This window comes from Harpia harpyja, chromosome 8, assembly GCF_026419915.1.
Source record: "Harpia harpyja isolate bHarHar1 chromosome 8, bHarHar1 primary haplotype, whole genome shotgun sequence".
Lineage (NCBI taxonomy): Eukaryota > Metazoa > Chordata > Aves > Accipitriformes > Accipitridae > Harpia > Harpia harpyja.
The window spans coordinates 33,025,096-33,037,773 of NC_068947.1; positions in this window are offsets into that span (position 1 = coordinate 33,025,096).

The window sequence follows — 12,678 nt, forward strand, 5'->3', positions numbered from 1 at the left end:
GATTATGGAAAAGGAAAAGGGAAAGAAGGAAAGAGAGAAGAGAAAGATGTCACCGGTCCTGGGTCCAGCGTTGGTCCAGTCAGCCGAGGGGTCCGGTTCCGGTGGGCTTGCGCACCTGGGGCTTCAGTTTGTGTCCTTTTATCATCCTTGCCCCTCCTTCGTGCGGGCATTAGGCTAATTAGGTGTCCTGAGCGGTTTGTGAGCCTTTGGGCTTGGGGGTCGCTTGGGGAGTAACTTCCCCTTCCCCGCACGGTGAGCTGCCCTGCTCAGCACATCAGAACAGGGAGCTGTGCACCCTCCTGCACACCCTCCCCCTCCTGGTGCTGATGGGCTTCTCTTCACCTGGGGTTCCTTGCTAGGCAGGGTTCCTTGTTATGCAGAATTAGTCATTAAGTAGAACTTGCCCCACCACAATGTTTGAGACATTAACTCTTTTAGTCTCTCACAGATGTAATTTAGATTTTCATTGGTGCTGAGCTGAGCTCCAGTACTTTGTATTTGGTCAGGAGTTAGATACGTTCTGCAGACTCTTTCTTCTCTCTCATTTCACAGAAGTTTCTGCAGAAGGTTATCTAACTGAGCATGTAAATTGTTGTTCAAGGAAAAGAAGCTGTAACATGTTACAGTTACATTTATGTTGTGAAAATAACCTGAATAAAAAGCCTTCCATAGTAAACATATTTGAATAACATGGAAACAGCATGAGGAGTATTCAGCTTCATCTTACATATTTAATTGAAGCTTCTCGTGATGCTTCTGTCCCCTATAGTAACTGAGCTAAAACTGAAGGAATTACTATGTTTCTAAACAAATCATTTTTGAAATAGGCAGTCTCATAACCAGAGGAGAGTCATTAAGTTGAAAATCCATGCTGAGCCGTAAAGTGCACTATATATTCCTTGATGTATTACCTGCAAAGTACTTATTAAAGCAAAGTATGGTAGAATATTCAATAAACTCTACATCCATAAAAATTACATTTTTCCACTAGTATTGAATGTTTAGAGACTTTTTCAAATGCGTTTAAAGAGTTTAATCTTAAAAAAAACAAAAACAAACCAGAAACCCAACCCAACCAACCAAAAAAACCCAACCACAGAATGTAACTATTTTTTAAAGGCAATACAAGTTTTGTGTTTTGGTTTTTTTCCCTCATGAAGAAAATAGAAAGCAGTGCTTTCCAGTACTACTTCACAGGAGCTGTTGTACTGTTTAACAGCAGGATCTTTATTATTAATTGATTTTTCATTTAATTAAGAAATATTGTTAAAGGACAATTGGTTTAGGTAAAATAAAGTAAGGTATAACATAAAGAGAATAAAGGAAAACAAAAAAACCCCTAAATTTTATTCTGGTTTCCATAGTTTGCACATCAAATATATTCTTCTAATTCATGAATCAAAAGAATCCCAAAACAATGTTACCTCACCTGGGATTGTTGAAAATATCAACAGAAACCTTTCCATTGTTATCTGCCACAAAGAAGAAAGTTTCTTTATTTTTCCCCCACCTTTGAGATGTGTCCACCTACTAATTGGAAAGTAACACTAATAAAGTTACAAGTCTTAGGTGTGCATTTCTCTTAAAACAAATAGAAATAGCAAAATTAATACATAACTGTAATACTTTCCCTAAACAAAAGATGCATTGTTCACTAACGCCTTTCAGGTAGGAAGAAACCAGTGGCTGTTATAATTCCCCCAAGTCCCAATACCTATTTGAGACTTCAAAGATTCTAAGTGATAGCTTGGAAACCACCTACTGTGCAAAGCATAAAACTATGTTTGTTTGTTTGTTGGGTTTTTTTTTTCCAAGTGTTAAAAACTTGTCTTAATCAAGAACTAAATATTTATTTTGTTAGAATCAATCTTTCTTATTTAATATGCTGTTGAAACATTCATCAGATCAGGCTAATAAATCCAAAGCTCAGTTTTGTGGAGGTTACAAATTCAGTTACTGTACTGGATGGAAGTAACCTTCCATCAGGCTAACAAGCACCAGGAATCGCTGCAAAATCTGATATCTGCAAGGGCTGAGTTCTGCGAGGAAGTTCTTCAAGAAGAAAGCAAGGAGGAATGGTAAAAAGAAAAAAAAAGTACAGTTTTTAATTTCTGTGTAACCTGTTCGATCACCAGAGATTATGATACCAACATGCTCTTCAAATCTTCAGAATACATGCAATACCCGGTAGTGATGCTTACTGCTTGACATAGTACTAGGAGTCCTAGGTGAATTTAGCCCTGCACTTTTTGAGTACTCCTACATGTAAATAAGACTATGAAGGTAACCTTTTAATTTTTAAAATTCTTTTTTCTTTAAGCTTATATCATAATTTTGTAATTATAGTCTTAATTTTCTCAATAAGCAAGAGACATGCTTAAATGCACCAGCTGATATAGCATTCATTACTTGTAATATTCTAAAAAGAAGAAAAAGCCCACCTATCTCTGTACAAGAGTTAAGATAAAAATACATATATTTATATATATAGGGATACAATGAATTAAGAAAGTGAAGTGTTAGAAACCCAAACCCAAGAGTTTAAATCTTGATTTGTCTTTAAAGTGGTTACATTTGAGTTATTTTACTTTTCTGCTTTAAGAAAACCCGTAAGACTGTCATCAAAGCTGGAGAGATAACTACATAAGATAATTTGAATGGTATCTTAGAAACATTCAATTATTTAATGAATTTAAATTTAATAAACAAAATTATTGTAGCCAATCTGTGCAGAACCTAAAACTGACCTTTTACTTGCAGCAGCAGACAGCACACAAAGAGCCACCTCTACACAAATAGCAGCAGCAAAAAGGCTTATGAGCCATTCCTCTTTATCCCCTTGTACCGGGGTCAGGAGCAGAGCATCAGTGCAGAAGCTCCTCCCTTTCACAGGTGTTCACTTTCACCTGAAATTTGCAGGGCACTTAATTTTGACTAACTTGCAGCCTTTTCCTTGACTCATTTTGTACTTTTGCCTGAGGTGAGGTGTCTAAACATGACTGTAATTTAGAATCTTTTATCTCCCAGAATTTAAGATGTATCAAGAGATACTAAAAAACAGTCAAATACACCATGCAAATAAAAGAAGTTGGGGGAGGAAGCAAAGAGACCAACTTGGCATTTCAGAGAATAGTTCTGATTTAGAGTATGGTGAAAAAACTAAGAACATTTTGTACCTAAATGTGTGCCTTTGTTTTGGAAAGGTGATATGGACTCGTAGAATTGACTTTTGCAAGCAATCCCTGGCTCAATCCTTAGTCTCCGTTGGTAGTCACCTTTTCCATGAACCCTATCTCTAAGCACAGAGGCCTGGGACACCGTGCTAGTGAAAGCTGATGCAAAGAAGGCCTGAGTACCTCAGCTTTTTCTGTGACCTCAGCCTTATCTGCGTCCCTTGCTACTAAATTACCTTCCACCCCCTCTCATTCAGCAATGGCCACACGTTTTTCTTGTTCAGCCTGTTACTATTAACGTGGCAGTAGGAGTTCTTTTTGTTGCCTTTAAGTCCCTTGACAAGTCTTAAGGTTAGCTGAGCTCTGGTTTTCCTAACACCATTTCTACACCCCCAGGCAATATTTTTAAATTCCTCCTCTGTAACCCAACCCTGTATCCACTTCAGTGTCTATGATTTTATTTTTTTTTTTTTTTTAACATCAGAGTTCTGTCACAAGCTTTAAAATGTGGATGTAGGAATATAGGGTTTTGCCTTCTAAAGAATCTTAGCCATGCTATTCACACAAATTAATATTTCAGTAAGCTTTTTGAAGTGTTATTCAGAAGTAACCAAATAATGCAAGCTCATGGAACTCAAAATAATTCTATCTTTACAGGAGTCTGGCTCTTATTCTTTGACACTTCATTGTGGGAAATGCCAATACTATAAAAGAGAAGAACAGTCTTTTGTATCTGCATCCTGGCTTTTGTTAGGAGGTCAAATCTATTTTAAGATAACTTGAATATTCAACAAAAACAAATACACCTTAAAAATAACTAACTAAATAAAATGAGCAGAAACACTCAAAATTATGTTAAGCTCATCTATACACGCTGGAATTCTTTTGCTGACGAAAGTTAATGCTAATTAAATAACAGTGAAGTAGCATTTATGAAGCCTAGAATATAATTTCCTTTGATTTGTACCAGCATCTTCAAATGATTACTACATCATAGCATTTTCAGAATAAATATCCACCTGTCTGTGGCTCCTGGTGCAACTTCCTGTACAAATTCTGATTACGTACAGTATAACAGTAGAGCTTTCTGGAGAGATGGCTCTGACCTATAAAATCTCCATATAAGATTTCAGTGGCAAGATTCGCATTGCCATGACTTTTACACCTGTGGTGATCATATTCATCTCACATGGCAGTAGTTCAGCATTTAAGAACTTTTGAGCAAACATCTGAGTAAAAGACCATGTAGCTCAAATCTCTTGAGAACATTGTCAAATAGAGGCAGATTAATTACGTAAAACCTTGTTGCAAGCCAAGCACTCTTTTTCAGTGAGCAGATCATGCACAAACCAGTAATGTAGCCAATACTTTTCAGACTGAAGGAGGTTGTTCAGAAATTTATTCTAATTATTCACTCTGTGCATTTTACATAAGATACTTGAAATATATGAATTTGCACATCTGACAAGATATTTGTTTAGTATTTTTTAAACAAGGTATTAGCAAATGATGAAGCAAATTAAATAACCCTCTAGTACACATTGTAATAAATATTTATTTCGGTTAAAATTATGAGGGGAATGACCATTTGTAAATGTTTTCAGAAATACCTGACTAGGTATTGTTATTCATAAACAGTAGTCATAAACAATAAATTCTCTGAACCGCAAACCACAGCAATTAGTGAAAATATTTATAAAAGACACTAAATTTTTGTTTTTCTAAGAGTAGAAGGAGAAGTATTAATTTGTTTTGAATACAGGATTATAAGCATGAGTGGTAAATAGACATGCAGACTGTCTCACACAAAATTCACCAAGCAATTTCAAAAATCATCTAATCTCTTCAGAATAAGTTTTACCTGGTGAAATTGTTCCTTGTTTAATAAAGTAAAACCTCCCTCATCATTTTAGCATGACCTAGTCATGTGTTATGGTAGAATTTGTGCTGAGATGCTCTCTGGATATTATCTGAGGGAGGAAAAGTCAAGGTCTACTTTTCAAGCTTCAGCAGCCAACAGAATTGTAAAAGTTGCAACTTTTACCTGTATCTCACCTACCCTGGTTCACTTACTGTATCACATTTCTTCAGTGCTCAGCTCTGAAGCTGATAAGGATTAAGCAATAAAGGAAAAATCTTTGGCCTCAGATAAAAAATGTTTAGTAATACACTGAGCAGACCTCATCTGTTAAGTCTGTATAAGTCAAACAACATCTATTTTTCCATCCATGCTCACTTCTAATTAAAGAAAGTCTCACCTTGTTCAAGTGTAGTGAATAAGAACTCAGAGCTGTTTGCTTCTTTGAAATCCCAGGTTACCACAGGTAAGGGACAAATCACACGATTAAAGTGTGTTAGATTGCAAAAACTAATTGGAAGATTCTGCCTTCTTTTATTGTGAATGTTAACAAGGGCAGAAGGAGAAGCGAACTAGAGAAAAATAGGTAAGAAGAACAGAGAAAACATAATGGCTTGTGTACAGCTCTTGTTTACTATTTGCAGTAACCCTGCAAATAACGGTGCTATGCAGGAGGAGACTTCAAAAATGCTAAGAATGAGACAGATGAAAAAGCAAAAAATCTTAACACAGTGGAATTAAATATTGTATTTTTGGGTGCATGTGTTTATGTGTTGTAAATAGCTCTTGCTTGGAGAATATCTTACACAGTCTGCAGAAAGACTGGCTTCTACTGAGAAATAGGTACACCTGTTCCCCATCAAATGTAACACTTAAAAGTTATTCACATTGTTTGCCTGTAGAAGGTGTAGGTAAGAGTTTATAGGGTTAAGGGAGACAGAGTGATTCAGAACACCTAAGGGAATTATCTTCACATCTCTGAACTGGTTGTATTAAAAGTAAAATTTAATTCCATACAGATAGGTGGTACAGCTCTGTCTGTGTCCCACAGTTGCACAAAACACGCTAATGGTTCATTTGGACTGGAGAGTCTTCAGATTGCTAGATGCTTTAAAAGATGCTTGTATCAGGTTCGCATGGCAAGGTTTTGGTAATGGGGGGGCTGCAGGGGTGACTTCTGAGAGAAGCTGCTGGAAGCTTCTCCTGTGTCTGATAGAGCCAATGCCAGCCAGCTCCAAGGTGGACCTGCCACTGGCCAAGGCCAAGCCCATCAGTGATGGTGGTGATAACACCTCTGGGATAACATATTTAAGGGGAAAAAGTTGTGGCAGCACAGAAACTGCAGCCGGAGAGAGGAGTGAGAACATGTGAGAGAACCAACCCTGCAGACCCCAAGGTCAGTGAAGAAGGAGGGGGAGGAGGTGCTCCAGGTGCCAGAGCAGAGATTCCCCTGCAGCCCGTGGGGAAGACCATGGTGAGGCAGGCTGTCCCCCTGCAGCCCATGGAGGACCCCACGCCAGAGCAGGTGGGCTCCCAAAGGAGGCTGTGACCCTGTGGGAAGCCCAGGCTGGAGCAGGCTCCTGGCAGGACCTGTGGCCCTGTGGAGAGAGAAGCCCACGCTGGAGCAGGTTTGCTGGCAGGACTTGTGACCCCGTGGGGGACCCACGCTGGAGCAGTGTGCTCCTGAAGGACTGCACCCTGTGGAAGGGACCCACGCTGGAGCAGTTTGTGAAGAACTGCAGCCCACAGGAAGGACTCACGTTGGAGAAGTTCGTGAAGGACTGTCTCCCATGTGAGGGACCCCACGCTGGAGCAGGGAAGAGTGTGAGAAGTCCTGCCCCTGAGGAGGAAGGAGCAGCAGAGGCAATGTGTGGTCAACAGACTGCAACCCCCATTCCCCTGGAGCGAGGTAGAGAAAATCAGGAGTAAAGATGAGCCCAGGAAGAAGGGAGGGGTCGGGTGAGCACCTGGTGTTGAGCCTGGGTCAACCCACCACAATGCTGTAACAGCTGCCTGTGAAAAAACTTTTATCTCCAGTTTCTCAAGCTACAGAATAAGTAACCAGCAAAGGTTTCAACAGAAGAAAAAATAAACATGCTTTTCTTTTAATTGTGGGTTGTGAAAAGAATATAAAGAATATAAAAAAATGAAAGAATGTAATCATTGTAGGCATGCCACTAGCAAAAAAATAATTCCTGTGCTAGGAATGGCATAAGGGTGTTCGGTGTTGTCAGTACCTGTGCAAATGCACAGCAGATTCAGGAACAGACCCAGTGGGGGTACGTGGGTCTCACTCTAGTGAAAACAAATTCACTACACATGTAAGAGAGCTTGTGTTCAACTTTTCAGCATTTACATTTACAATTACAGTGGCGTGGACATCACAGATACTGCATCTCTTGCACAGTAACTTTGGGAATCCTTTCAGACTGGCAGTTCAGTTTCCATCACTGAGAAGCAGATGCCTTAAAAAATGTTATTTCTCAATAAGTAAGAGGGACATAAATAAACCTTTACTCTTTCCATAGGAAACAAATAGTAATGTTATAGAACACCATAGTTACAGAAAAGATAATAAACTGAATGAAAATGAATTATTATAAGATGTATCTGAATTCTAGCAAATTCATAATTAGCACTTTCTCTGCCAAACCTAGAAAAAAATATGTATTTATTTTCAGATTGTGGAGCTGATGTGGAAAATTTCAAATGTACTTGTTTATTTATCAGTAATTTATAAGATCAAGGAACTGGAACTCCATCTGGGTTTGGAAAAAAAATCTGCCTTCATTATCAGAAGTTTCTTTTCTTAAATTATGGGTTAATTTTATAACATACTGTACATTAGAATGTATTGTATGTTAAGCAGAAAATTTTCTATCATCGTGCATATTTATATTCATTGTGTTTGTATTGGTGTGTTTATTTGTAATAGGGAGAAAGAATAATGGAATTATTTTAAATGCATTTTTGTCCCATATATTGAATGCAAAATATTTCATTGTTGTGCTTCAAGAGAATAACTTATTGTACACATTAATTTCAGTAGAGTCTGTCTTCATGCAAAACCACTTAAATATATCATAAATTAAAAAATAACAAAACTTATTTAAAGGTAAAAAGCTTAGAGCTGTTCTTGAAAGAGCAATGATTCTAAATTACTACTGTCAATCAAATGTGATTTCCATCACAAGATTAAATCTATACAAAAGATCCGAAAACATACTTCAGCTGCCAGTAAATGACCAATGAAAAGACAATATAAATGAGTCATCGAATTGTAAGAAAAAAACCAACGCACTGTGGGTGGCACTTTGTCTAACTCATAGATTCTTTTTTATTTTCTTTTTTTTTTCTTAATTAATTTCTTAAATGGAGGAGCTGACCATTCATTTAATCTACTTTTGCTGTAATGGGAAAGGTTTGGCTATTAGAACCCTTTGTCAAATAACAACCTTGAGATGAGACAGAGAGCTTTAATACTCTCAATATATTTGCTTAAGAGAAACACCATAATGGGATATGGGATAATCAGTGTAAAAAAAAAAAACAACAAACCAACCATAATTTTAGGTAAACACAAACCTAACTGTCCAAGAATATATTTTATGAGGCTAAAAGGCCATGTCCACATTAAAATCTCCTAAAGAACGTGAAGGTGTATTGTGATGTGTGAGGAAGAATTGATTTTCTTTTTGTAGTTGTATAACACAGAAGGCCAGTCAGATTATTCTCATTACCATAAAGTCAATAGGTCCTAGTTTTGGTCCAAGGCTAGTGCTAGAGAATACACAAATAGCTGCAGAGGGATGAGAAAGCAGGGGAGAATATTTCTGCTGAATAAGGTTTGCTTTAAATGAAATTGATATCTTCATTTTTCAAATTTATTTTTTGGATAAAGGTTCTTGGTGGTGGTGGTGGTAGTAGTACTAGTAGTAGTGTTAGATGGTTCCATCAAGACCTTGCCATGCTGTATTATGATTTCATGCAAAAAGAACAGGAACATTCATGGAAACTTGCTGATTAAGCACTTGATTATAAATTCCTGTTCCTACTAAAGTCATGAGATTTTTAGATCAACAGAGAACTGTTGAAGGTAGTGCATGCAATCGCTGAAGTGGAGAAGGAGGAGAGAGGAACAGGAAGAGGTTAGTCCCCATCTTAAGACTGTGGTGACTGAAAGGCAGAATTCCTGGGCAAAACTAGTCAAAATGAGAAAAGTAAACTGCAGAAATTTTGTGTATTTTTATTGTATTTAAAAAGCAAGAAGTAAAACAAAATTAGAGGGGGTTTATTTACATTTTAATAAGACAACATTGTCAAAAGCATTAATGTAAAAAAAGTAATTTTTTAAAATTCCGTTTGTGGGTTACTTAAGTAAAACCTGAAGTAATATGAATCACTTATTAAATAATCAGCAATAGTCCACCTTTTAAAATAGTCTCTTTGCAAATTTCTTGTAGATGGAACATTTAAAATTTGACCTCAGAAATTTGAGGTCAAGACACAATCTTGCTATTAATGCACTACACCCTGAAGACACCAGCATTGACTAAACTGTCACTGTGTTGGAGCCTGTCACTGTATTCTTGAAACTATCTTCCTCATGCTGACTTTCATAAGTTTTTGAGAGCACTCCTTTTATATGTAAAGTCAAGAAAAGCTATATATTCTTTATGTTACTGAAAAATCACAGCTGGTGAACCTCATGTTGGAGACCCAAATCGGAGGCAAGCAAAATGTGTTATAAGTTTTCAAAAAAATTTAATGAAATGTGTTTCACTTTACTCCTCTGTGAAAGACATACACTACCTAGCTCAAAGACATTACAAAACTTCATGTTATAAATATATACTACCATATATTTACATATATAGATGTAAAATATATACTATAGATATATATTTTACATAGGTGTGTTTTTTGTGTGTGCCTGTGTGTCTTCATGTGTATGCTTTGAAATACTCAACCCAAACTTCCCAACTGAATACAAAGTGCAGCTGGGCAACCAAACATTCCCTAACTATCAAAAAAATTTAAAATTGAGTAGAAAAAAATTTATTATGTGTTTAAGGCTTGAGCTTATCAATGTTATCAGTAAGTTAGAGCAAGATCATTCATGTTACAGTCTAATGTGTCTAGTGGAAGTCTAGCCATATGAAGCTATTTTTTGCTTGGGGTAAAATACCACCTATAGTTATAAAATCCAGGTTTTGAACCCTCTGTTGATTTCTGTCATCAGGTGGCCCTACTGAAATTAACCAGTCTGATCAGAAAGAATGCTACTGAACATCAGTCAAGGCTCACATGGTCTCAAAATACCTTTTAAAGAAGAACAAAGTAAGCTTTATATTTTCATGCATGAGTTAATAGTCAATGCTATTACATGTTGTTTTGCAATAGCATAATGATAACCTCAACCACTGAAAAAATATGAACAAAAAGAATATAATACAATTCTATTACAGAAAGGACAGGAGAAGATTATAATTGAACAGTAAAATAAAAAAAAATCAACAAACCCTGCTATAAGCATTTGAAAAGCTGCTAAACTGATAGGGATAACATTCTCAACAGTCTCCAAGGACGCAGAGATTGCAAGAGAGCTGCATTTTTTTTTTCAAAGAATGAAAAATCCCCAGACTTGCCCTAATGCCACAAATTATCTAATTAGTAAATCTCTTTTAAAACTGGGGGGGGGGGGGGGGAGGAGGGCAGAACCAAGAGTGCTTTGTATTGTTTATACAATAGCTATGGAAAGACAAATGAAAAATCCAATATATAGCCTTGTGACAAAAAAATTTAATGATTAGCAGCATTTACTATTGATGATACCCACTGCTTGCCTGGGCAATGGAAGTTGCAATTATATGACTAATTAGTTTTATAATACTGTCTTCACTGTCTCTTTCTCCTCATAGACCTTTTTCTCCAGAGTCAAAGAGCAGAAAATATTGTATATAATGTTTTAGCTATTGTATATAGTGCTATCGGCTAAAAAAATACAGGTTATGAGAGGTTTTTCATTGCTCCTCAGACAACAGAGATTAACTACAAGGTTCGCAGGTCACACACAATGCCTTCCAAATGTGTTATGGCTTTAATCCTTTCCCCCAGTGTCCCAAGGAGGAGGGTAAGAGATGTATAATGATACAGCTTGTTGCTCAGTTTATGTTTGAAAGTGTCTGATTGAATTCATAGTGTCACAGACTAGGTCAGCAATAATTAGCAGTATTTTCATAGAGCTCAGTACCAAACATGAAGAAATGGTCCTTGGAGCATCTCTGTTACGGGGGCACAAAGGGCATATACTGTGGTTATGCTTTCAGTGACATGTCATACGTACTGCAGACAGCAGAGATGTTTTTTGTTTTAGGGAAAACAAGGTAACAATTTACCAGGCAAGAAGATATTAACTACCATATAACAAGAAAATTATTTTTTTTTCCTCCATTATATTTAATTAAGCTAATTTAAAACCTATGCTGTAAGGGCATTGAATATGTTGTTATACTAAAAAAAAAAAAAAAGTAAAAAATCAAACCTGGATTGTGCTAGCTATATAATCTACAGAAACAAGTTAAATTAAATCTACACAAATGACAAACAGCAAATCTAAATGAGACTTTTAGGTCTGTAAGAAGTTCCATAGAAATAGAAGGCAATTACAGGCATCACAAACTACTTCAGAACAGCAGGAAATTAAATTTTACTTTGCTATTGGATTTTTGTATAAAAAGTGTCAGAATGTTCAAGCCTACTAGAAATGTTACATGGAAAGTAGATCTAGCAATGCAAAGTGAGATTCACGCAGCTTAACTGCACAGCATGGACCTGCTTACCTGCTATATTCTGAGGTCTGCTCTCATCATTCAAGATAAACAAAGGTTCATGTGTATATTTGATCCTCAGCTGATGCAAAGTGGAATAGCTCTGCTAGCTTCTGTGACACTATGATGATGTTTATAATCAAAGAATTATGACTCTATGCTTTTTACAACCTAGCATTTTTAAATACTAAATATGCTAGAAATCTCTTTAAAAAAGAAACTGCTTAGGTAAACCCACAGGCAATCAAAATACAAGAGCAACAAAAGTGATCTTGCAATAAGAATTTTCACAGATTTCCGTATCAATAAAATACTCATTCTGTAGTTGTTTCAGTTTTGTAATTGTTTTACATGAATACTCAAGCAAATTAGTTTATTCACAGGAATTCCAAGGAAACTTTATTACATTCGTCAAATACTAGGCAATTTTCACAGGCTGTTTTAAACATCTAAACGTGAGTATTTTTATCAGAAAGCTGAGATATCTGCTTATATGATAAGAAAAAAAGAGTTCCTTGCGCTAAATTCATTCAGCAGCACATCTCAGACACTGATTTTCAAACAAGGAGCTTGAAAGGCAGACATTGTCATACCAATTACTCACATAGAAAATTAAGCATAAAAGACATTGAAAAGCAAGAATTCTGCTTAACTTTCTCAGTTTTGAGTCACTGTCTTGACTTTGTCTCCACCACACCAAAGTAACTCCTGCTCCTCTCCTTGCTACTACATACCTCAGTCTCCCCTGGGAGCTCTCTGGGCAGGAGCCATTCGCCCCTTGCACAGCTACAGCACAGGGCTCTTTCCACTTCTGGCC